Raw genomic sequence first — 25207 nt, 5'->3', positions numbered from 1 at the left:
TGAGGCGCCTGTAGGTTTCCAAGTGGAGAAGTCATGTAACTCGTTGGACAGGTCCATACGGAGCACAGACGACATGATAGAAACTTGGGATGCATCTTCATGTACACAAGTTGAGACAAGTCTTGCCTGAATGATTTCAGAAGAGGGAGAGCTCATATCTCCCTGGGCATATTATAGAGGATTTGTGGAGGAAATGGTGGCATTTGGGCTCCTCTTTCAAAGGGTATTCCACCAATGGGGACATTGGAGGAAAGTTTAAAAGACAGAGGTCCAGTTTGAAGGAAGGCAAGAAGATTAGTTGGGAGATGGCTGCACTAATGCAATTGAGAGCTGATGACGGAAGGGACAGTGAACTGACAGAGGGAACGGGAAGGAAAGAGCGTCTTCCACACCCTGTCTAGGTAGTCGAAAATAACATGGTAGTTGACTGGACCAGGAGGAAGAGGGAGGAGTCAAAGGAGATTGAAGTTTTGACCCCACAAGTTAAGAAGAACACTGCTGCATAATGAGCTGCTTTGGGGTTTTGTCGTTTAGTGGAGGGGACCAGAGAAGAGATGGGGGAAGAAGATAAACTAAAATGCCAGCAAGATACCCAAATGGAAATGCCCATTTCTGTTGCTCTAGAAAGAAAACTGGAAATACAAACTAGGGCTTTTGCTACCTAAAGTATCCCCAAAGGGAAGAGGAAAAGACACGGTTAGGAGAAGGGAGAGAAGAAAAAGAATAGGGTTTCCCCAGGCTAGTGCTGGTGTGCAGGAGTAGTCACTCAAACCCGCAGATCCCAGTGAACACATACACTGAGCCCCTCGGCTCTGCATTCCCTGAGCCTCCTTCTCGAGTGCCTCGTAGGTGCTTGATAAATAAATGAATTCATCCGAGGGGTGACTATTCCTTCTGCAGTTGCAGCTGTCAGCCAGAGACCCCTTCCCTCAGCTGTGGGTTCTCCTGTTGGCCCTCCCGAGGCTGGGCAGCTCCTCCCCCCTCCTGTAGAACCCAGGCTGCCCTTTGCCCTCCTTTGAGGCTGCTCCCTTCTCACAGTGAGTGTGGCTTCTCTCTGAGCTGCTTCTCTCAGCTTGGGGGGTGGGGGGCAGAAATATCGCCCTATGATTTTTTTTTTTTTTTTTTGGTGAGGAAGATTGGCCCTGAGCTAACATCTGTTGCCAATCTTCCTCTTGTTGCTTGAGGAAGATTGTCACTGAGCTCACACCTGTGGCAATCCTCCTCTATTTTGTATGTGGGACACTGCCACAGCATGGCTTGATGAGCAGTGCATAGGTCCACGCCAGGATCCAAACCCACAAACCCCAGGCCGCTGAAGTGGAGCACGGGACCTTAACCACTATGCCAACGGGTCAGCCCAGTCTTCCTGTATAATTTAGACCCTAATTCTCTTGTCTTTCATTGTTTGCTATTGCTGCTACTCCTAAAAGCAATAGGCATATGGGGGGTGGGGAGGGTTACTCCACAAGTTGAAAGAGAGGCCTAAAGTCACATGAGGTACACTGGGCAACTTGGTCCCACCTCAGGGACGTTAAGAAGAGGCACAGGCACTAAGTGTGTATGTTTGGCTGGGGAGACTTACCCTTAGTAACCGCATAGATTTCTATTGTTTATATAAAAATGAAAAAGAAAATGCTTTAGCACGAAACTAAGCCTCAGGATGTCAAAAAACACCAGGGCGAATGAGGCAATTCCATGAGCTGTTTCTCTTTAGGGAGATGGTTTGGGCAGTAAGATATTGCGGCCCCTGCCTCGGGCACCGGGCAGCTCCCACAGACCCGACTCGCTATAATGGAGTATCTGTCACGGTCTGACTTGATTTTCCCCCAGGAAAGTGACTGGATCGTCACCTCACACCCTGCAAGTTAAAATTGCTCATGTTTCTTGGTTCTGACGGGGGGCCAACAAAGCCTTCCTCTCGGGCAATGTCGAGACGTGCGTCTGAGGTATCGCTCAGGCTTTCTCACGACTTCCCCCGTCAGGCTCCTCAGGGGGCAAACGCAGGCTGCACATGAAGTGCTGTTTAGGTTCTAGTCCCAAAGTGCATCCTTCTCGCCTCATTTTTCTTCCTTTTGGACACACTGCGCCTGAGCCAACTTGATCCTTATCAGATGGCCTCTCTCTCTTTCAACTCCCGCGAAATAACTTGTCCTGCTCTCCGGAGCGTCTGCGCATGCGAAGCAGAGGGGCCAACGCGGCTCTTCCTCTTTCTGCCCCGGAGGCTCTGGGACGGGTGTTCCCGGTCGGTTCTTCCTCTTCTGCCCTGGCCAGGCCCGGCTTTCCGCTTCCCCTCAGGCCTCGCTTCCCCCCCGTTCTCTCTCCCATGGTCAAAGTTTCCTCTCCGGTTCTCTGGGAAAGACAAACGCCATCTTTCCCTGCCCTCCCCTCTGTGTTAAGGTTGGGGACAGAAGGGGCCGGATCCTATCCCCAAGGAAGGGGCAAAGAAGGAGTGTTATGTTAGTCTGCTCGAGTGGCCGTACAACAGACCACAGACAGGGAGCCTCAACAACAGAGGCTTGTCATCTCACAGCGGTGGGGGCTCTAAGTCCAAGACCGAGGGGCTGGCAGGGCTGGTTCCTTCGGAGGGCCGTGGAGGCCTCTCTCCTTGGTTAGTAGATGGTAATCTTCTCATCGTCTTCCCTCTATCTGTGTCTCTCTATCCGAATCTCCTCTCCTCATAAGGACAGCAGTCACACTGGAAGGGCCCACCCTGATGACCTCACCTTAACGTGGTTACCTCTGTGAAGACCCCAGCTCCAAACATAGTCAATCTGAGGGACTAGGGGTTAGGACTTCAATATTTGAACTGGGGGAACACAATCCAGCCCATAACAGATCCCCATTCGACAACGGAGGTCGGTGCTGGGGTCAGGCTGAGCCCCGAGTGAGCGTGGCACCGCCGTCATGGTATGCAGCTCGCGGCCCCCTCTCAGACTGACTTGCCCATCTGCCAGTGGCCTTCCAACGTGACAAGCTCATGACATTTGTGCTTCTTTCCACTTGGCAATGTGGAATATGTCTCAAATCCATGGATTATTACTGCTACATTACAGCCGTTGCAAGAGGCGGTGAAATAGGGGCAAGCCTGTCACAGGACATGATGTTCATCTTACAGGCTCTTCTTCCTCCTTTTTACTTATTCCTTGTGTCACACTGCAGATGGGGGTGGGGGGGGGTGTGTGCCTTTTGCCTGAGTTAAACATCCCTCTTTAATGAAACCTTCCCAGTCCATCCCACCCCACTCCCTGCACCCAGCGGAGTGGAGCACGTCCACATCTGGGGTCTCACATCACTTCACGTGACTATTAACCACATGACTGATGCCTATCAGCGCGTGCCGACTCAGCAGCCCAGCTATGAGAGCATCTTAGTCCATTCGGGCTGCTATAGCAAAACCTCCATAGACCAGGGGCTTATAAACAACGGAGACTTGTTTCTCACTGTTCTGGAGGCTGAGAAGTCCAAGATCAAGTTGTCAGCAGATTCAGTGTCTGGTGAGGACCTGGTTCGCCGTTCATAGACAGCCGTCTTCTCCTGTGTCCTCACCTGGAAGCAAGGGAGCTCTCTGGGGTCTCTTGCATAAGAGTACAGACCCCAGGCGTGAGGGCCCCTCCCTCAAAATAACCACCTTCCAAAGGCCCCACCTTCAAATATCATCGCATTGGGGGTTAGGTTTCCACATGGGAATTGGGGGTGGGGGAGAATGCAAACATCCTGTCCACGGCAGAGAAGAACCATGTGGGGGGCTCTGGCATCGAGCACTCATAGCATATTAATTCAATGCCTCTAGGCAAGGTTGAGAGACTAAGTAAAGGAGTGAAGCACTGCCGATGTGTCGGAGAAGTTGCTCATGCTGGGACAGTGCAGTCACGACAGAGAGCCTGGTTAGGAAGTGTGTTAGTTCAGGTCCCCAAGAAGCAGGCACTGAAACAGGGATTTAGATACACGCGGATTATGGTTGTTATTGGGAGAAGAGCCCGTGGGAGAGAACAGATGGTGGAGGGGCAGGGGCAGAAAAGGCAGGAAGAGCCTTCAGACCCACCGTGGGTCTGACCCCCGTGACGGAGAGGAGGAAGGAGGGTCTCAGGCAGCAGCACAGGTCCCGGAAGGATGGAGCCAGGCCGCACTCCTGGGGCTCCAGGAGCTGGAGCTGCTGTCAGAGGAGCCCCAGGCTGCTCCAGAAGGAGCCTGCGTGGCGTCCCTGCCGTGCTCCAGCAATGGCTGTGAGCCCGTGGGAAGCGTAGCCTTGGGGCCACATGGTGCAAACATAGAGCACAGCAGCTGGGGCCAGGTGTGGTATACATTTTTTATTTTCTGTATATTATGATGTCTTGACATCTTAAAAAACCTCTTCTGGCTTGGGAGACACTGCCCCTCCAAGGGCTAGCCAATTCTAAGAGAAGGCAAAGGACTCAGCCACCTTCCATAGGCAAACTAATCAGTGCAGAGCCACAGCCCCCTCCTCTGGCCCCAGCACCCCAGGGGACAGTATTCCTCTGCCCTCATCATCCCAGGACCAGGACCAGCGCCTAGAGACCACGCCACAGCCTCGAGCACGCTGCAATCTCAAACTAGCCGGTCCTCAACTGTGACGTCTGCCCCACCTTGCTTTGTCTCTCCTGTGTCCACTCTTATGGCTGCACCCAACTCACCATCACATGAAAGAACCCAGAACAGTCCACCAGGCAATTACCCTCCAGGTCTGAGTGGCACCATTTCATGGCAGCCACGTGAAGAAGAAGAAGAATGACAGTTCGCATGTCCGGCATTGTTACATGTTTTCTCAGCTCCATCTCCTGACCGCTCACAACTATACTATGAGGTCACCTCAGTTAGCAGATGAGGACATGGAGACATTACAGTCTATACTCTCCCTCTAGCGCTCTCTCCACTGAGCTGGCCAGAACCCAATTCTGAGCATCCATGAGTCACTCAACTCTCCGATGCCAGGAACAAAGAGGGGACCCCAAATGCCTTGCTGCCGATCCCAGTGTGCCCCACTGTGGCAGCCCATAGCTCTGCCCAGCTCCTGACGCCCGGAGCCCATCCACGGCTCAGCCTCGGCCCGAGGTGAGGCGCACACCCTTTTGTGTTGCGGGCTCACTCGTGCTTCCCTGGGGCTGTGCCTTTCGAGGTCCCCCATAGAGAAAGTACGCTCTAGGCCTGTGCTAACAGGATTTAGCTTTATGTGACAGGAAGACTGATATGGGCCCTGGGCCATGTGCTGCTGGCTATGGAGTGTGGATTCTCTTTGTTAAGCTCCGGGGTCTGGAAGGAAGCAGCTATGCTCTTGTTTAATTCCATATGAGCAGCTTTTTAATTTTTACAAATAGTCCTCTTGCTGTTAGGGAGTGAGTGAGCGACATAAATCATCGTCATGTCTTTGGCAGCCAGGATTTCTTGGGCATGGTCCTCATTAAAGTCTTTAGTTGCAGGGTTCCTGGAGACCTTCCTTTGATACCTAAAAACATCAAACTGAAAAAGCCGTGGTGAGGAGGAGGAGGAGCAGGAAAGGGGTGGGGGCAGGAAGGGGCGGAAGCTCACGAAGATCCAGAATTGCTGCTGGGAAACAGCAAGGCACAACTAGAACGATTATTACTCATAGCTCAAAAAAAAGAAGAAACCACAGCAGCGGGAGCGGCAGAAGCGGTAAAACTTGCCTGCTGCACAGCAACCCACACGGAGGGCAGAGAAAGCTACGCGGGCGGGCAGGGTGGCTTCTCTGGGGCGAGTGATGAAAAAGGAAAAGTCCTCTGAGACTTTCCTCCCCAGACCTCGGCCCAGCAGGCCGTGGCAATCAATGAACTAACCTTTTCCTAAGGCCTTGTCTCCCTGCTGGGCGGGAATCCAATCCCCGGGCAAAGGTCACTGGGAATGCCATCATGCTGTTGGCAGTGGCTGTTCATTCACAAAATGAGCTCCTTTGTGATAAAAGCGAGGGAGAGCAGCCCGGGGTTTGTGTGCATTCCAAGCTGGTGGAGGACAGCTGCCAACACGCTCGGTCAGTGGGAACCCGGCAGCACATGCATCTCAGTTTACACGATTGATGTGGCCCTGCAGAACCTTGTACATCGAATTCCTATGAATCGTCGCATTTTAAATGCACCGGGGGAGCTGGCCATTTAAAGGACCCTGCAATGAATCTTTTGGAGAAGTGAAAAATCACTACTGAATTGATCTCTTTTGCCACGAGGTAACAAATATTTATTGAGTGCTTATCAGACACCAGGCAAAGCTCGAGGTGCTGTGGGCATTTCTTAAAATAGGGTGGCCCCGAGCTTGAGAAAAATCCTCTGTGAGGGTGGCTTTTGTCTTTGGCGAAACTAGGATGAGCTGCGTACAGAAGCAGGAAGAGAGACTCCAGCTGGAGCCATATCCTGTCATTGCCACAGGACATCCCACAGTTGGCTTCCCTCTGAGTAACCAGGCACCATTTCTCATTCAGGAAGACAGCAATGCTCAGAGTCTTTGTAAGGCCTGAAGCAGAGGCTATGGCGTGGGGCTCAGAGAAAAGAACAGGGCCCCCCACTAAAACCTGAGTCCAGTCTCCAAACCAATATCCACCGTGGTGGCAATCTCTCTCCATTTTCTTTCCAGGAAACTCAGTGTCAAGCTCATTCATTCTAGGCTCTTGTATATAGTTTGGTGTTACATAGATTTGTGTGTCACTTGAGTCAAATCATATCTCCAAGACATGTATGTAAGTCCTAGCCTCTAACATTTGGCAGATTTTATCATACTTGAAAACAGACCCTAAAATAAGTGAGGCTGTAAAAAAAAAAAAAAAAAAAAAAAAAAATTGCATGGATGCAGATTTAGCCTGGAAGGCAAGAGCAGAGACTCAGGCGTCAGGCAGCCTGCACTGGAACCCAGATCTACCATGTTGTTATATGGGGCCTTGGGCAAGTTGCTGATCAGCTTTGTTTGGTTTGCTTCTCTGTAAAGTGGGGATAAAGAATAGAATTTAGGATGCAGAATAAATTGCAAGTGGTTTGACATCTAAAGGCATAGAAGAATACCTAGTACATAGTACATGCTCAATAAAGTTATTCATTATGATGTTGGAGTTCATTTAGAAAACAAAACCCTAGACATGTATTGCATGGATTAAGAAGTTCACCTTCCTGGTAGTAGGTGGTTGTCAATTGGCTGAAGCATCAGAAAGAAGGGAGAATTCACGCACGAAAGTCTTACCTCTGGTGGAAGCACATGGTCTGCATCCAAACAAAAAGGGCTCCACTCCAGCCAGGCGGTACCCTCACAGATCCTCCTCACAGAAGCATCCTTGGCATTTAGAATGCAGAAAGGATCTTGCAAAGAGGCCACGGGGTCCAACCTCTTAATTTATAATAAGAAAAACAAAAAGCTCAGATTAAGTAAGAGACTTAGGATATACATCTGCTTGGTTTAAAAATAAATTTTGAAAAAAGAAAACTTTGAATCTCTGACCTTGCAATTCAGGTTGCCTGCTTTCCAGGAAGAAAGGGATTTTCTCCACAGCTAGATTGAAATATGATGCGCCTCGTCAAACAGAGAAGATGGTTATCACCTTGCTTTTGATAAGTGGCAAATGGGGAAAGGAATAGCAAAACACCTTGTCCAAAAAGAAAGAAGGGCAGGTAAGTAACAGGTTCAGTGACAGAGTTCTCACAAAAGTTTGGTCCAAAGTTCACAGGAGACCTGTTAGGATAAGCATGTCCTCATCTGACAAAGAGAGCGCAATGAGAAATGTGAGTGTCGCTGACACAGTGTTGGCATTTCCCACGCCCGGCGGAAGCGTGTCACCGGACAAACGTGGGTAAGACTCGTGGCACCACCACATACAGTGGGCAATCAGAGCATGGACAAGCAATCCTCTGCGGGACGTGCCTGCCACGGCCCGCCAGTTCTGCTCATGTGAACCAGCACAGAGCTGGGATTGTTACTCCTCAGCCTGAGCCTCTCACCGTGTGCACAGAAGATTTAGTGGCAATAAATCCACGTTGGCCAAGCGATTGCGGATTTACCACGAGCAGAAAGAATTCTTTTTACCTATAGCAGCTTTGTAGGCTGCACATGCTCCCCAGATGCCTCTCCTTAAATGTTCTTTATTAAAACGGAATGTACTGAGATAATGTCTCTTGGAAAGCTCTCCAGCCGAGCTCAGATCCCGGGGAATGCCCGGAGAACTGCTCTTGCATCTGGGTAGAATCCAGGGTGCCTTGAGGAATCTCCCTTCCTCTCGGGCCTTCGAAAACGTGTCTTTCCCAGCTCTGAAGCAGAGACTTGACTCATTCATAACCACTGACAAGGTCATCTCTGTCCTGGGGCTCCCCAGCACTTCTCCCGCAGCATATCCCCATCTTAATGTCTTCCCCATCTGATGGCCTGTGAGGGCCACCGGAAAAGTGTCCCAGCTATGCTTAACTCCATTTGAATGTTAAAGCCACAGTACTCAAGATGCACACTGACTTGAACAATAAACAACAAGCTGTCTCAAGTCAAAATAGAAAAAAATAAGGCTTGGACAACCTGATCCCAGAGTGAGATGCAGTCAGAGCACAGATGACAGCATCAAGAATCGGGCGACAAAAGGACAGTGCAATTCAAAGTGTGAAAGGCAGTTGGAAATGCCCTGGAAGTCAAGCAAGAAAGCAGACATCCTCCGTTTGTGGACTGCCAGCAGGGACCGCCGAGACGGAGAGATGGCAAACTGTGCTGCTCTCCCTCCCTCTGCAGGATGATCCTGTGGGGAAGCAGGAAAAGGGGCGGCCGGTGGAGGGGCACGGCCACACGTCACAAGGATGCGCTGTGTCACAGAGAGAGTTTGGCAGTGAAATGAGCCTGTGAAATTCTCTGGGTGGATGTGTAAAGAATGAAAACCACAGGCCAAGCTGCAGCGGGATGTTCGTCTTGGCCTTGGCGCTGGCAGGACGCAAGAGGACAAATTACTGAGGTGCTGGAGGGACCCACCCCCCACCCCCCGCAGAAACACAGACGCCATGGACTGAATTCAAGGTTGTAAAGTCAAGAGACTGGCGCTGGAAGGCACAGGCTGTCCTCCGGGCTCTCGCCTTCGTCTTCCCCGTGCCCTGCAGAAAGGCAAGGGCGAGAAGAGACTCAGGGCCTCCTTGGAGAAGACAGAGACCCAGCTGAGTAAAACAAATGATGAGGCTCTCAAATCCTAAGAAGGGGCTTTGATGTCGAATGCAATGGACTCAGTGCAAGGAAGAAATAAAAATGTGGTCTTCTGGAAACATCCCTGGACTGCGAGCTTTTGAAAAATAAAGGTGGCATCATTGTCGCTTTTGTAGGCCCCTGCTGTGCCTGGCTTACGGTTCAGGCCCTGTGAGGACCTGCTGAATCGAGTGCAGTCGCAGGATGCTGGGTGTGGGTCTTAGAGATCAGCCGCCGAGGGTTGGAATCTGTCTTTGCACTCACTAGCTGATGGCCTTGAGCAAGCCTGTTCCTCTCTCTGAGCCTCAACTGTCTCATGTTCCAAGTAACAACAGAGTCCTCTGCACAGAGCTGTGATGAGGATGACATATAGCCTTTTGTTTACAGTGGTGGCACATTGCCTGGCAGACAGAAAACTCCACAAAAGGGAGCCTCATCCTCTTTATCTTCCTCATTGTCATCCTCTCCTCATTCTCCCTCAAGTCTGCCATGGACACATTTCCAGGCAGGGGCTGATATTTCTCTCCCACCTGTCCCTTCTGTAACCACAGCAGGAATCATCAAGGACGCTCCATCTCTCCCACTGAGCTCTAGAAGGAACTTCCTCTCCTCCAAGATAATGTCTGAAGTGTCCATCCTTTCTCCCTGCCCTTGCCTTGCCCGCTCTCCCTGCTACATACTGCACAGCTGCCTGGGAGCCTTGCCCCTTGTGCCCACACCCACTAGGGGACATGACTAGCAGTGAAGGGGAAGGGAAGAGAGGAAAAGCTCCAGGAAGGGTAAGCACAACACCAGTCCCTCTGCCACCGGCATGGCAGAGCCTCCCTCACCTCAGCCTTTCGCCTCAGCTCTTCACTCCCACACGCCCATCCACTCCCAGGAGGAACGGCCCAGAAGTCGGTCGGATCTGGGTTTTCCCAGAACCAGCCCTACGTGCAACTTCAGGCCTTCACATCTCCAGAAGCCTAGTGCTATCCTTCAGGTAGCGTTTCTCCTTCCTTAGGGGCGTCTAAGTGAACGAGAGAAGCACGTGGGTGGAGGAGAAGGTTTTTCAGGCCTTGACTGTTTCCTGCTTGTGTTGGAGGCACAAACCCTAGTGAGCAGAGTCCGTCTCCTCGGGGAGGAGAGAGTAGCAAGTGTGGGGCTGGCTTTGCTTTCTCCTCACCTCAGAGTGGGGGCATGCCGTGTCAAGGGCACCTGTCTGTGCAAAGAGGAGCAGGCGGCTCCTCGAGGAGAAGGGAGAGCAGAAGACCATGCTGAGCGGGGCCTTCACTTCAGCAGGATTCTCCTCACCCCGCCCCACCCACCACTGCCTCTGCCCCACTGGAGTTCCCACCCGAAACCCTTGGACTCGCCACTCGTGGCTTCCCGGCCGACTGAGTCCCCAGTCTCACTGCCGAGTCAGGTGCCTCCTGAAGGAGAGAGAGGAGGCTGCTCATCCCACGTCCTGGGCCCAGGGGGGGAGGCCATGGGGCAACAAATATGTCCCTGTTGCCCAGGCTGAACTCAGGAGCATATTTGCCAAAGAGAATTTGGGAGCCACGGTAACCGGGCCCAATACCAGGATCCCGAGAGTCTGGAAACCCAAGCCTGACGCAGCACGCACTCCTGAAAACAAAGAAAACCCAGAACTGCATGCGATATCGTGCGTTCTATTCTGCTGATTACTGTAACTTAATCACATGGAGAAGAGGACCAGTCCACGGAGTCTGGGAAGACAAAGACAGGAGGGGAGATCGCCGCTTATGAAAGAAGCTGGCACAGTCGCAAAGACACTTCTGTCCTAAGAATCAGAGACGCACAGACATTGATGTAAAAGAAGATCAAGAGAACATTGCTTATAGGAGAGAAAACCTGGAAACAGCCTAAAAATTTACCAATAGGGGCACCACCAAGTGAGTCTCGATATAGCCAAACAGTGGGGTATTATTCAGTCAGTACCGTGGAAAAATGCTTAACAGCACGAAGAAATGCTCAGAGTGTGTTGATAAAGTAAACGGAGCTATATAATTAGTGTGATCCCAATGATGTAAATACACCCACATAAGAAAAGACTGGAAAGACACAGAAAGACGCTAACAGTGATTATCTCTAGGCCAGGGGATGGGCTGATTTTTTTTCACCTTTATATTCTTGTGCATTTTAAAATTTTCTTGGGATTAGCACATTTATTTTTTTCAATTATAAGTGCATTTTGATTTTTAATTAAATAATTAGAAAATAAAGGTTTTTAAAAAGAGAGAGAAAAGCCCCCTTATTGATGACCAAACAGGGCGTGGTTGCTTTCTTCCCTCAACCTCTAACCTGCCCAGAAAATAGGGTCAAGTCATCTAATCCCCTCTGTCAAAATAAACAGCATTGACTTACGGTTTGGGGGAGATTTTTGTACTTTATTTTTAAGGTTTGTATTTGAATTCTGTTGTCACAAGGAAAATCCATGATTTCCTCCACAGAGGGAGAGTTAGCACCCAGGTTATTTCTAAACCTCCTTCACCCCATCCATTCCTCCAAGGGGAACCCCAGTGAGGAGCCACTGAGCTGATCACTGTGGCCTCTCTGTCCTTCTCTGTGCGTTGCCCCCAGAAAAGACCAAAGAAAGGCAAGCCTTCAGCATAGGAGATGTGGAGGTGTCACAGGAGATATCTACACTGGGTCTCCTGAGTTTTTCAAACTTGAGTTCATCAAGGTGCAGTGTCCAGACTTCAGTTTTGTGAGCCTCAGAAACTCTGAAAATGGATCCATCTCCACGGAGAGCAGATGAAGATGCAGACGGGCAGAGGTGGCACAGGGCGATAGACAGGGCTTAGAAGGCTGCGATCATTTTTGGATGACCTCTACTTGTCCCTCCTCCCGCCTTGACTTTTGTTCCCTCCCCACACCCCCACCAAACAACCCCACCACCACCATGCCCCCCACCCCCAGCCAAAGTGGCTGTAATTTTCGCTGTCTTGTCATAAGTTACCTAAAAGTCTGTTGCTACTGGGAAATGCCAGTCTTAGGGACCTCTCTCTGCAAGAGGGGCCCTCAACATCCAGACTGCACTTGGACAGCTAACACGAATGCTGTGTTCACGTGCAGTTGTGCCTTTTCCAGGGCAGGCGCTGAGAGTACATCTGTAGCCTCGAGAAAGTCCCCTCAGGCATCTGGACGTTGGAGTCCGTGAGCAGCAAACTCTTCAGGAAGCAGACAATTCCAGAACCCTGAGGGATCGCAGCAGTGAATTACCATAGCAGACACTCTTTAAGTTTCCTTTTTTCAGCCTGCAAGGAACAAAAAAAGTTGTTTAATCCCTGTCCTCCTCTCTCTGCCCTGGCGTTCTTAGCCCCCTCACCTACCTCCCCCATTGCGATACCAGGAAAGCACAGAACCCCTAGTGAAACCGGAGTTTCAGAGCTGTTATGAGTACCGTTTCAGTATAAGTATATCCCACATATTGCATGAGACATACTCATACTAGAAAAATTATTCATTGTTTATCTGAAATTGAGGTTTAACTTAAGTTTATCTTTATTTTTATTTGCTGGAACAGGCAACCCTACCCCTAGGCCATAGTCTAATTTTGAGAAATCACAGGAATAAAAGACCCTTCAGGAAAACAACCATTTGCCTGAGACACAAAAGAAGGGGAAGAAAAACCCTCCTTTGCTGTTGAGGAATCCCTGTGCCTTGGGGTTTTAAGGCTTAGACATCGGAAGAGGGAGAAGTAGGATCTAATACGGCCCCTCCGAACAGCTGCTCATGTTTAGATTAGCGTTAATATTATCTAATTCAAGGAAAAAGAGCCAGAACTGTTGTTTACAATAACCATAAGGTAGTTGTGGTCCAGCAGACGCATTTCGGGCTGCTTTGATTAATTCCTCTTTTATTAGGAGCAGAAGTCCTTAGGGCCGCTTCCCACTTTAGAGTTTAGAAACAACCAGCTCTTGCTCTCCGGTGCTCCTGAGCCCTAACCACGCGGCATCCGTATCCCGGCCTCGGACATTGCACCTTGATGAACTCAAGTTTGAAAAACTCAGGAGACCCAGTGTAGACATCTCCTGTGACACCTCCACATCTCCTATGCTGAAGGCTTGCCTTTCTTTGGTCTTTTCTGGGGGCTTCGCAGCACCGACAGGGTTTCCTGGAAGACAGGTAAACTCGTTTCGGAGAAATACTGTTGTTGTTCTGTGTAATAATGACACTTTTATCTGCTTGCATACGTAAGGACATAACGAATCTTTCTGTTACTCTGCACCAAAGACTGAGTTGTTTGTGAGACTGTTGTGCTGAAAAGACTGAACGGTGTCACCTGGGCCATCCTCTGTATCTGGAGACGGACCATTCGAGTCCTACCAGCAGAAGTCGATTTTCTTTAAACCTTGCTTAAATCAAAAAATCCAATTGTACTCAGGTTGTTGAAGCCACAGTAAAGTATTTTATGGTTAGTGGTGTAGGGAAACGGGTTCAAATGCAGGCTTTGCCACATACCAGCTGTGTGGCCTTGGGCAATCCAGTTAACCACGCTGTGCTTCAGTTTCCTCGACAGTAAAATAGGGTCTGGTGAGGATGAAGTGAGCTAACGTAGGTAAAGTTCTTAGAACAGTGCCCGGCACAAAGACAAGATCCACAAGGGTTAGTGATGATTGGTATTTTACACTACTGAGGGGCGTGTAAACAATCTCGATATTTCCAGAAGACAGTACAGCAACGTGCATCAGGAACCTTAAAGCTGTGCTTGCCATCTGACACGATGATTCCAGTGTTGAGAAGAACTGGAGATGCAGGCACACACATAGACACAAAAACACACTGCGGTGTGATTTATCGCAGCCAGATACCCGGAGCAGCCCAACACCAGGTCCAACACCAGGGAACTTGTTAGACAAACAGAAGTATATCAATTTGATAGACTATTTGCACAGTCACTAAATATCATGTTTTGAAAGAATACTTATTTAATGTCACGGGAAATGATTATGATTAACTAGAAAAAGGAGAAAGCATAATAAAACATAATTTTCTTTTATTACATAACCTACAATGACAGACTGTGGTTATAGCTGCAAGGCGGGGACTATTGGCCATGTGCTTGTCTTTTTAGACAGTTAGATTAATGGTCAGTGGGAGAATCCTCGAAAAAGGACATATGTATATTCAGTCTAACGGAGCAGATGGGAGAAGCGCAGATGCCTACACAGATCATACTAACATGCTCATGCATCCAAGGGAGGTTACAAGTAAAGGTACAGAGAGACAGCATGATGTGCTGAAAGTGACTCTGAGACTCTGGCCCGGCTCATGGGAAAATGTGCTGTGATCAATTAGTGATGTCTGCCGTGGACTCAGGAGAGTATGCTGGCAGCATGTGCAACATATATTTGCCATCCTTGACACCAGTGATAAAGGTGGCCAATGAATGGTGGCAAGGAATGGTGGATTTATCCAAGAAAAATTTCAAGGAAGTTTCCAGAGTCTTAATGAAACTAGACTAGAAACTTTAACTTGCAAATATATAAGGTGTCACACCAAAAAACGGGCAGCAGCCAGCAAAGCATTCATTGGATAAGGAAGAAACACCAGAGAGCCAAGTAGGTCAGACTTGAGATAGAAAGCGGAGGATTAGACCACATAATTCACTCCCTTTGTTGGAGGTCATGAAAAGCCAGGGCCTGGGGGGATCATGGTCGGGCCGAAGGAGGGTGCTGACACCAAGAGTCAAAACAAGGATTACCAAGCACTGGGAGCATTTCATCTCCCAACTCCCTCATCTGGTAGGAACTGTGGTTCCTCTTTCACCCAGGAGGAAACTGAAGCGCAACGATTCCAGGATCACACAGCTAGAATTTGCAGAGCTCTCTTTAATCGTAGGTCTGTCGGATGCCAAGGACTGGAGGTCTGTGCAGCCCCCAGCACAATTCTCTCTGATGGTGCGGTGAAACCTGCTACCGTGGGTTATGGGCGGATTTTGCCATAAGGTAAAACCCAAGGAAGAAATCAGAGATCCAAAGATTCCCGGCTTGACTCTTTCTCCAATTTGCTCTCACGTTGTGTTTCCTTACCAGTCTTATCTGATCTGGCCAAATCAATTAATAATCAATAATTTTCAAATAGCCAAACACTGAGCTAAATAGTCATCTCCCTGGATCTTCACAACCCTCCTAGGTGGTAGGTACTATCACTGTGCCCATTTTGCAGGTGAGGAAAATGAGGCTTATGAGAGTCTTTTGTGAAATGCCAAGGGTGCATTGATGGTAAAGGGCACCCTGTGAGGCTCTTGTCTTCCAGCAGGGGAGGTGAAGTGTGTGCGGAGAATGTCAGAGCGAGAGAGAGCCTTCTGTGCCCACAGGTGCTAACCAAGCCCAGGATAGACCTGAGAGCTGGCCCAGGTCCAGGTTTTCTCACTGTGGATGCAGGAGCAGGGTCGCCAGAGACCAAATCCAATTGGGTCAACACAGCCTCTGGAGAGCAAGCGCTCTTGCTTTTGCGCCGTGTCAGCCAGGGTTTCATATGCCTCGAGGACTAAGAAGTTCTGCAGAGAGGCCAAGTGCAGAAATCTGTGCCTGAGATTTTCTACTTTTACAAGAAGAATGACCATGTGGGGCACTCAGCCAAGGTCAACCTGGAATTGGAAGGCTGAGCCCAGGCTCAGAGGAGCCAGAGCCAAGGTGGAAAGCTCCAGGCGCTGGGAGGGCAGGCACGGGGCGGCCGGAGTAAAAGGCCAAGTGTGGGAATGTTATTGAAAAGAACGTGCTGGGGAGAGCCCAGCCCTCACACCTCGGGGATTTGGGAACTGGCCGTCTGCAGTCGAGAGCCCTGCCAGATGAGTTCAGCCATTTCCACTTCATAAAGTTCTTGGGACAAAAATGAATGGCAAACCCAGTCATGACTGTGATTTCTGAAAGGAGATTATTGAAAAGGTGGTTCTGCTTTTTCAGATTTCTATTCTGGTGGTCAGGAGGAGGGCAGAAGGGAGAAAAATTCCTGGACGCTTGCGAACATCCCCGCTGCCTTCCAGAAACCACTATGCCCTAGTGGCAGGACAGAGGGCACTATATCTTCTAAGATTTCTCAGGAGAAGGAGAGGACTAAAGTCTGAGCCCAAATGAACCCAAAGCCTGGATCTGCTTGCCAGAAGAGAGTGGAAGAATGACACGGAGAGTAACGGGGTCGAGTCATACGTTTATGTCCTCACACACTGACCCCGAAATAACATGACCCCAGATTGCCCTCTGGGTGACAGCACTTCAAGGCGTACATTAGCCAGGCAGCTCGAGGAAGAGACACACTGATTACATATCGAATTTGCTGTCACTATCCTCATGACATCACACATGTCACTGTGGTTTTCCGGATGTCTCTTGTCTCTGAATCCTCGAATCTATTTTCCCCGATGAGTCACTTTGAATTTTTTCTTGGCATTAGTTCCATTTTCTTACTTCCTGTTGGCATCACTTCTTAGAACTTTACTGGTATTTTTGGTGTCCCCAAATTCCCAAATGAACAGGAGCTTTTTCTAGACTAGAGAGTCTTCTGGCCTTTCTCCTGATCACTCAAAATGATATCAAACCTCACCAAACTGTTTGGCGTTGCTGCTTCTGGATATATATAGCCCAGCTTTTCCCCCTTGATCTTTTCCACTGGGTTCAGGGCTGGGATAAAGTGAAGTCATCACAATTGCTCTTTCAAGCTCAAGGAATCTGATAAATGAAGTTGTGTGGGGTCCTGGCAGGCAATGGGCTTGAGCAAAGTACAGTGACCATGTGTGGACCAGTCTCCTTATCCCTTTATTCTAGGCACATATTCAAGTTCAAATTGCTTTGTTAAACTTTCGTGTGTGTGTCTCCTTTTTTACATTTCAGCTTTATACAATTATTCCCAAATTTTCCGAGCTGACAGTGAGGGAGAGTAATTTGAAAGGACTGCTCAACTTAAGTCTTTTGAAGATTTGCACCATAGCTGCATTTTTCTAATTTCCTGGCATCTACTCTGTTCTCCTGGACTTTTCAAAAACAAATGAAAGTGGATGAATAAATATAATAACTGATTCCATCAATAGTCTTGGACCATCCGTTGGACTTTCTGTTTTTAGACATTTTAGATTTTAAAAATATTTTAGCATCTATCTACATTTCCAAAAGAAGGATACAGTGCGTGTTCTCAAAGATCTCATGATCTAATTAAGGACGAGCAAGAGGTACAGATGCACACGTTGTTTCTAAATGTAGACGATAATGTCTGGAGGAAAGAGGAAAGTGAGTTAATTAACAATCCTTACGTTTATAATTACAGAATTGATTTTGTCCACTTTATCAGCTTAGGAAACAAAATAAAGTCATATTTTTTAAATTTTTTCAAATAAAATGTCCTGTCTTGCTATATAGAGAGCAACTTTTTTTTTTTTCCTCCCTGATATCCTTTCCCCTCTGGTGATAAATACAAGAAGCGAAGGTCAGCTCTGATCCTGATAGCTCCCGTGTGATTTGGTTTAATCAGCAGAGGAGATGGTGGCTCTTGAACTGCTAAAGGCATCTCACTGCCTCACGGCCTCACTGGCCGCCCAGAGTTTGCTGCAGTGAGTGCCCAAGACGCACGTCGTCATCTCTGGTGGCACTGGAGCTGGGGTATTCTCCTTTGAAGTGGCAGTTCTTTCTGCCACTAACCCCCAAAAGCTTAGGGGGCTCAAGTGCTGCTTTTATAAGCCAAAACCTTTTTCCTTCTGCCAGGGAAAGCCAGATCTGCTCCTTGTTTTGCCTGGAATTGCACTGAATTAACAGGTTAATTTGGGGGGAATTGACATCTTTTCAGTACTGAAAACTCAATATTGAAAGAACCCATTGAAGAACATGAGAAGACTCTCAATTTATTCAGTGTTTCTAGTGTGGCCTTTAGTAAAGTATAATAATTTTCTTCATGAAGGGCTTACCTATTTACTGTTAGATTTGTTCCTATGTACTTCACAGTTTTTGCTGCTTCTGTGAATGGCATCTTTCTTGCTTTTACATTTCTAATTGAGCACCACTGTGCATCAGATCTCTTATATCTGACTACCTTGCTGGACTATTTTGTTAGTGTTAATGGTTTTTCACTTGAGCTTTTTGTATTTTCTAGATAGTGTTGTCTTCATTTCCAATCTTGATATATTTCTTTTTCTTATTTTATTGCAATGGCTAGGACTTTCCCCGTTGTGTTGCATACCAGCGGTGATGGCTGGTATCATTGTCTCACTTCTGCATTCAGGGGTCTGCTTTAGTATTTCACCAGTAAACACAGTGTTTGTTGTAGTTTTATGGTAGATACTCCCTATGGAGCTTAAAAAAGAGAGAGATTTTTATATGCCAAGTTTGTTAAGATTTCTTACCAGGAAAGATGTTGAATTTCATCAAATGCAAAATCTCATGAAGCACAAGGTTTCCATAACAATTAGCGATAATTCAGAATAAAGCTTATCTTACCTCAGCTTTTTTTCTTTTACAACCTTTGCAAATTGATCAATTTCATAGCAAAATATCTATAAATAAATGTCCTTCTTGGGAAGAGTGGACTATTTTTTATCATGATGGGACCCCATTTTGAGAGTTGCTAACAGGGCATGACGTATGACGTGAATCATTGCTCTAAATGAAATCCCTGATAACAGGAGAATATTTTTTAAATAATCAAAATTGTGAGTACTAAAATCCAAATCAGAAGTGTCATTTCATGCTCTGATGAAGAGAAGAAAACTTCAAATCCTACTTTTATAAATCTAACAATTTCCTCACATTCCGAATCTTAAAATCCTTCTTTGGGGCCAGCCCGCTGGCACAGCGGTTAAGTTCGCACGTTCCACTTCGGCAGCCTGGGGCTCGCCAGTTCAGATCCCAGGTCTAGATCTACGCACCACTTGTCAAGCCATGCTGTGGCAGGCCTCCCACATATAAAGTAGAGGAAGGTGGGCACAGATGTTAGCTCAGGGCCAGTCTTCCTCAGCAAAAAGAGGAGGATTGGCGGCAGATGTTAGCTCAGGGCTAATCTTCCTCAAAAAAAAAAAACAACCCTTCCTCCTTTTGCAGTATATCTGGTCTCCCTCACACTCCTAACTCCCCCGTCCCAGCCTCAAAAAAGGACCAGCTTGAGAGAAAGAGTACTTCTCCCTCATACCAGGAATCATACTTCACTGAAAACAAACAATTGGTAGAAATCCAAAACCAACAGGGATGGAACACTCAACAGCTTTGCCTTTCATGTGGAGAAGAGGGAAATAGGCTGTTATAGAATGAGAACCAATCTTAGCCGATGTCTGGAAATGTCAAAACGATTAACGTGAAATACTAAACTCATGTGAGTGCTCTAACGGTGTGACTCCTGAATTCTCCCTGTCCCATATTGCACACCAGGAGTAAGAAAACAGTCCTGGGTGTTTCACAATAGCACCCTCTTCACAGCTGACCTCATGTGCTTTCCAAAGTCCCTAATTCTGCCACTTTCAGCATCCCTGTCTCTGTGGATTTATGATGTGTTACCAATATTATTACTTTCCCTGCTTCCACCCCTTCCACCCCCAATATTTTAGGCATTGTAAGTAACACATTTCCACATAAGGGCGCTGAAAAGCCAAGAAGCAGAATATCTCAGCAAGAGGAGCTACAGGAGGCTCCCCTCACCTTCTAAGCTGGTGCCTGGGAGGCTCCTAGGCAACTGAGAAAGACGGAATGGAGGGAACAAGGGTATCCCAAGGGAGGAAAAGGATGCTTAAGGGAGGAGATTGGCCCCCATTTCCAAAAATGGTGACAGCTGGGCCAGCTCTGGGAGCAAGGGAACTCTTCCCACTTTGCAGGGGCACACTTGCTTCCATGAGCAGGAACCGAATGCCCATACCTCTGGGCCTGTGGGAAACTCGGTGGCTTGGAAAAGTTGTATTCGTACATGCCATCAGCATGAGAACCCGTACACTGGGGAAGCAGCCAGTCCTTCTAGTCCACTATCACTTTTGTGAGAAGTGAAACACTGACTGATTATGACGTGACTCTTCGTGACAAATCTCTCTGACTCTTCTGGGATAGAAGTACTGTTGTTATCCTTGCATCTCTCTGATTATCTAAGCATGGGGCTCTTTCACTCTCTTCAGATTAAATAAGTACTTGTTGACTGACTGATTATTCCTCCTTTACCGATAACACAAAGCAAAAGGAAGGCAAATAATGACTGCTGGGATAATCCTCTGCTCTCACCTGTTAGATACTTTCGGCCAAAAACCTTCCCCCTGCCTGCGCCAGGTTGCGGCCTTTCTAGTAGGTACTGTGGTGCTCCGCCCAGACTGCCGTCCACCTCCTTTAGGACCAAAGCTCTCAACCCCCCAGCTGCCAGGAGGGTTGGATGCTGACAGTTCACCACTGAGACGCTCCCCAGGACTTGCCCTTGGCTAAAGAGAGCTGCCTCACCCAAGGTTACAATGCCTCTTTGAAGCCAGCCCATATCCAATGCCTGGTCAATGGGCGGGTACAAAGGTCTGGCTCCCTTGCCTCCCTGGAGACAAGTGCGAGGGTCCAGCCCAGCTCCAGGGCTCCCCAGGGGATCCCCTGAGTTCTCTGGTGCAAGATACATTGCTATTCAACTTCTGTCTTTGCCCCATTCTGCTTCTCCCGCTCCCTCACAGGTATTGGTCCCACGAACGCTCTCCAGTGTTCACCTGCACACAAACCTCCATCTCAGAATCTGTGTCCCAGGGAACTAAACATAAGCCCCTTCCCCCCCCCCCCCCGTTGTTTGGTTTCTAATACATCTGCTTATTGCTTCTTCATATAAATAGATATCTCCATCTGTACATACATGTATATATTGTGTGTGTTTGTATCATAGGACTATTGATCCTTTTCACATTTAGTCTATATCCAGTCCAATCAGGGCCTGTTTCCAGTGACAAAAACCTGACCCGAGATGACTTAAGCAAAAGGGGTTCTACAGGCTCACAGAATGGGAAAGCTCAAGAAGTAGGCTGGCTCTAGCAAGAGCTTGATCCAGGGTTCAAACGATGTCACCATGCTATGGAGGACCTATGCTACGTCTCTCACTCTCTCTCTTAGCCCTGTCACTGACATGTTGGCTTCATTCTGAAAAAGCCTGTACCAGTTAGCTACTATCACAAGGATGCTGACAAACCAGCAACCACAAAATATCAGAGGCATCCAACGATGAGCGTTTCTTCCTCACACATCTGCCAGTCAGCTGATGTCAACTGGGCTTACTCATCCCCTTTGGGGGTCAGTTGAGTTAGATTCTGTGTGGCTCTGCTTCAGATGGGGGTCCAGCTAAGCTGAGTTCCTCAATGCAGGCTGGGGATTCGTCTTGAGGTTGGGCTGAGGGGGCGGCAGCTACCCTGGGAGATTCTTCTCACGGCCACAGCAGAAGCACAGAGAGCGAGCCCCACTGTACCAGCACATGCCAAGCCTCTGCTTGTGTTACATCTTCTAACATCTCACTGGCCAAAGCAAGTCACAGGGCCAAGCCCAAATTTCAGGGCTGCCCGCCATACGGCAAGTCACATGGCCAAGCCCGACATCAGTGCAGTGAAGCACACTCCCCTCGTGGAAGTGAGGGGACTGAAATTGAACTATAATCAAACCTACAACGGTCCTTCCCCCATCACAGTTCCAACATAGATACAACCTCTTCCATATTTACTTCTTCCCAACTTCGAGTCCCAGGAGAAGAATGCCTGCCTCAAGACCCAGCCCAGGTCTATTGTTTCTCACTGGCCCTCGTGCATCCTCACGCGTCCTTGCACCAGTTACTGTGACAAACAGGCTCACCTGCGTCGACCAGAGCTGGGAGGTGGATCACCTTGTTCAAACCGCATGGGTTAAATTCTACAGACAGGAACCAGGACACAGTTACAAAAATCACAGTCAAGGATCCCAGGCTGCAAGAAATGACATATGTCAATTGGAAGGACATCACTCCCCCCGCCCCCCAGCTCTCCCTGCGCTTGCTCTTGCTCTTAATGCTGGGGCTGGTTCTCATGGGCTTGCATCCACTACACTTCCTGTTCCTCTCTCCGGTTCTGCATGCGAGAGTCTTGTGTTAGCCTCTGCAGTGCTGGGCTCGGTCTCCCTCACGCTTGGCCCCCAGGCTGCCCTCTAGAAACGCTCTCAAAATTGCCCCTTCTCCTAGGTGTCATTCCGCAGAGGATCAGTCTCAGAACACCTCTATCCCCATGGGTGCCCACACTGGCTTCTGGCCCTTGGGATCAAAGACCTCGCTAGCATCCCTCTTCCCTTCTCTGGGTCATGTGGACATCCCCCCACCTCCAGCCCCAGCCAGGGGCTGCAACCTGCCAGGCTGCACACTGGCCAGCCTGAGGCCAAGTCCCTGGACCTGACAGCTCTAAGGCAGCTGCCCTGGGGCCTCTCTCAGGTTTGTTCTACAGGAGAGAGATTTATTTCCCTGAAGTTTCAGGGCAGGAAAAGACTCGCTTCCTGGAGGCATGCCAAGAGGAGGCAATCCACCCAGGAAACAAACAAGACCTTTTTCTCTCTCGTCTTTCCTGCTTCCCCAGGTCAAACCTCCCTGCCGCCCCTGAGTGAAAGGGAAGCTGTCAGGATCAAAGTCCCCCGCATCTGTGACTAACGGCTGCTGGCTGGACCCACACAGGAAGGCCTGTCGGCTCTTTAACTCCTTCTTACCCACTATGTGCTGGCTGCATTCATAAGACTTCTGGAGTCACGTTTCAGTAAATGAAACATCTTTTTATGAGCCGAGAGCCATGCCAACTGGAAAGTTTGAAAGAATGATTAAGGACTCAAAAGGCAACAAAATCTGCCTTGGAGTATTTCTTGATCTCCTCAATTGCTTCATAATGGATGATCTAATATATTTACCCCTGGAGAGTGAAAAGACTAAGAGGAGGCAGACGGGCTGTCTTATTCTCTCTCCACCTCTCTGTAGCTGGGAGACCTCAAATAAGCTATTTAGCCTTTCAGCACCTCAGTTTCCTCATCTGTAAAATGGAGATAGGAATGATAGGGATCTCACGGTATTGTTGGAAGGAATAAATATGATAATGCATATGATACACTTAACCCAATGTCTGGCATGTAGTGCAAGCATCGGTAAGTTTCATTGTGGTTATCATTATTATTTTTATCGTCCCAAAGGAGGAGAGGGGCGGTACCCAGGTTTGCTGAAAGCCAAGTGCCTTAAAAGTTACAAGATGTGCTCTGCATAATCAAAACTCACACAGCTGGGAGTCTCCAGGCCTTTAGGGTCTGTTAAATAAGCACGTGAGAGAATCTTTGCCACACCTCCTAAGACAACAAAATGTGATCATTGTCCAAAGAAAAATGGGTTACAGCCTAAGAGTACTGAGCAATCGTACGGGCAGAACTGGGAGCAAGAGGACATCATGGGGCAGTCCCAGACCTTTCATTCCCCAAATACCTTCTCAGGACCCTGGCTTTGTGACACAACAGTGAACAATAGGGATTTGCAAACTAATGGGAGGGACAAAGATATACATTGCTAACTATATGTCTGTGGTAAGTGCTTAAAAATATAAATAAAACAGTCTGGAAGAATGTTGCAACTCTGCACCTACTTAACTCCACATTTCCCTACAGACACTTTAAAGTCCTCATTGTGGAACCCATCTTAGGTTACTTCCAACTCACGGCAGAGGTAAGCTGTCAAGAAAGCACCCAGTGCTTTTCAGATTCTAGATTGTTCCATCAAATTAGACATAAGAATAGGCTGGGACTTTGGTAGTTTGGCCCTGGTAATTTTTAAGACGTTTCACTTCTTATCAAATAAATTTTATTAATTTACTTAAATGGGTTTACGGCCATGAAGACTTTCTGATACCCACCACCATCACCCAGCCTGGGTCTGGAACTGTTGTAAACCACAATACTGCGTATGAGGATGGCCACGATGCCTGAGTAAACCACAGAGAAAAATGTGGCACTTGTGGCTTATTTCCCTAGAGCCATGTTGAAGAGAAATAGGATAGTTTCAAGAAATAAACTGCTAAATTTATAGAGTGAAAAAAATATTAGTTTTAATTATAGTCTAGACTACCTATCTTGGAAATCATCTTGCCTAACACAGAGTAATTTGTGGAAACGTGGGGTGAGTATGACAGCAACAAATGAGGGGTAGCTTGTCCCAGAATGATATGGGAAACCCACTTGCTCTCCACTTGCTGAACAAGCCAAGTAGATAGAAAATTATCAAAGGGCAACATATTGAGACAAGATTCTTACCTAAATATCCAGTAGAAATTGCAATAATAGTACTTCCAGACTCTTTATTTATCCCTATGATATTTATATGAAAGGACGAACTTCTCTCATTACTGGATTTAAAACGCTGTCAACTGGAACAACACTCTTAGTAGGTTGTGAGGAACCACGGGACAACTGTACTTTAAGACCTTCCAATTCTCTTCTGTGCAAATGAGTTTTAAAATGTTAGAGAATAAAAGGAGTTGATCTACTTAAAGAATTCTGGCAGAAAGTCAGATTCAAAAAAATTTTGACGCTTCAGGTTTGAGCAAAACAGGCATTGCTGAAGAGAGACAAGGGCGTTGAGAAAGTGAAAGACATGCTAGTATGGTTACCGAGAGAAGTCTTTCCTCGCTAAAATGAAGGAGGAAGGAGAGGAGGAGGAAACAGAACAGGAAGAAGAAAAAGAGGAGGCAGAAGAGCACAGGAGGGGAAGAGGGGGCGAGGAAGAGGAAGAAAACAGAGAGGGCTTCAAATAGACTAATAATAAAGTCACAAAGCACTTTACTGGAACCCATTTTTTTCATCTTGCTGATTTAAAAGAGGAAAGGATGGGATGAAAGGCACTGTGACATTTCCCCCGTTGCTACTGAAGCCGTCTCCTACGAATGAGGGACCTGAGATTTAGAGAGAGAGCGGAGCACTGACTTACGATGCAAGGAGCATTGAACCGACATTGACTGAATGCTGCCGGCCAGCCAGTCAATGTGGCAGTGGCGAGAGCTGACGACTGGCCAGACCCAAGCGCTGCATGGCCTTTGGGGACCACAAGGGAAGGAAAGCTGTGGTCACAGCGGGCTCTGACTTCCGCAGGG

The 25207-nt window shown here is 48.1% G+C and overlaps 2 long non-coding RNA genes across 3 annotated transcripts; both read right to left on the bottom strand.

Moving 5' to 3' along the window:
* Positions 1 to 1107: 1107 nt before the first annotated feature.
* Positions 1108 to 7549, bottom strand: LOC138924706 (uncharacterized). Its single transcript, XR_011439809.1, has 3 exons — positions 7450 to 7549; positions 7195 to 7338; positions 1108 to 3546 (listed from the first exon to the last, which is right to left on the bottom strand). It is a non-coding gene; the product is annotated as an uncharacterized lncRNA (long non-coding RNA).
* A 4729-nt stretch (positions 7550 to 12278) lies between these two features.
* LOC102149244 (uncharacterized) lies at positions 12279 to 25176 on the bottom strand. 2 transcript variants are annotated; one of them, XR_011439806.1, is made up of 4 exons: positions 25045 to 25176; positions 23350 to 23417; positions 21924 to 22033; positions 12279 to 12416 (listed from the first exon to the last, which is right to left on the bottom strand). It is a non-coding gene; the product is annotated as an uncharacterized lncRNA (long non-coding RNA). The 2 variants fall into 2 exon arrangements; XR_011439807.1 differs by lacking the exons at positions 23350 to 23417; positions 25045 to 25176 and adding an exon at positions 22797 to 22918.
* Between the last annotated feature and the right edge of the window lie 31 nt (positions 25177 to 25207).

Source organism: Equus caballus, chromosome 6 (genome assembly GCF_041296265.1).
Source record: "Equus caballus isolate H_3958 breed thoroughbred chromosome 6, TB-T2T, whole genome shotgun sequence".
In the NCBI taxonomy this organism is placed as follows: Eukaryota; Metazoa; Chordata; class Mammalia; order Perissodactyla; family Equidae; genus Equus; species Equus caballus.
Note: the sequence above shows the minus strand (reverse complement) of the source record. Positions and strands in the feature narration are given on the sequence as shown.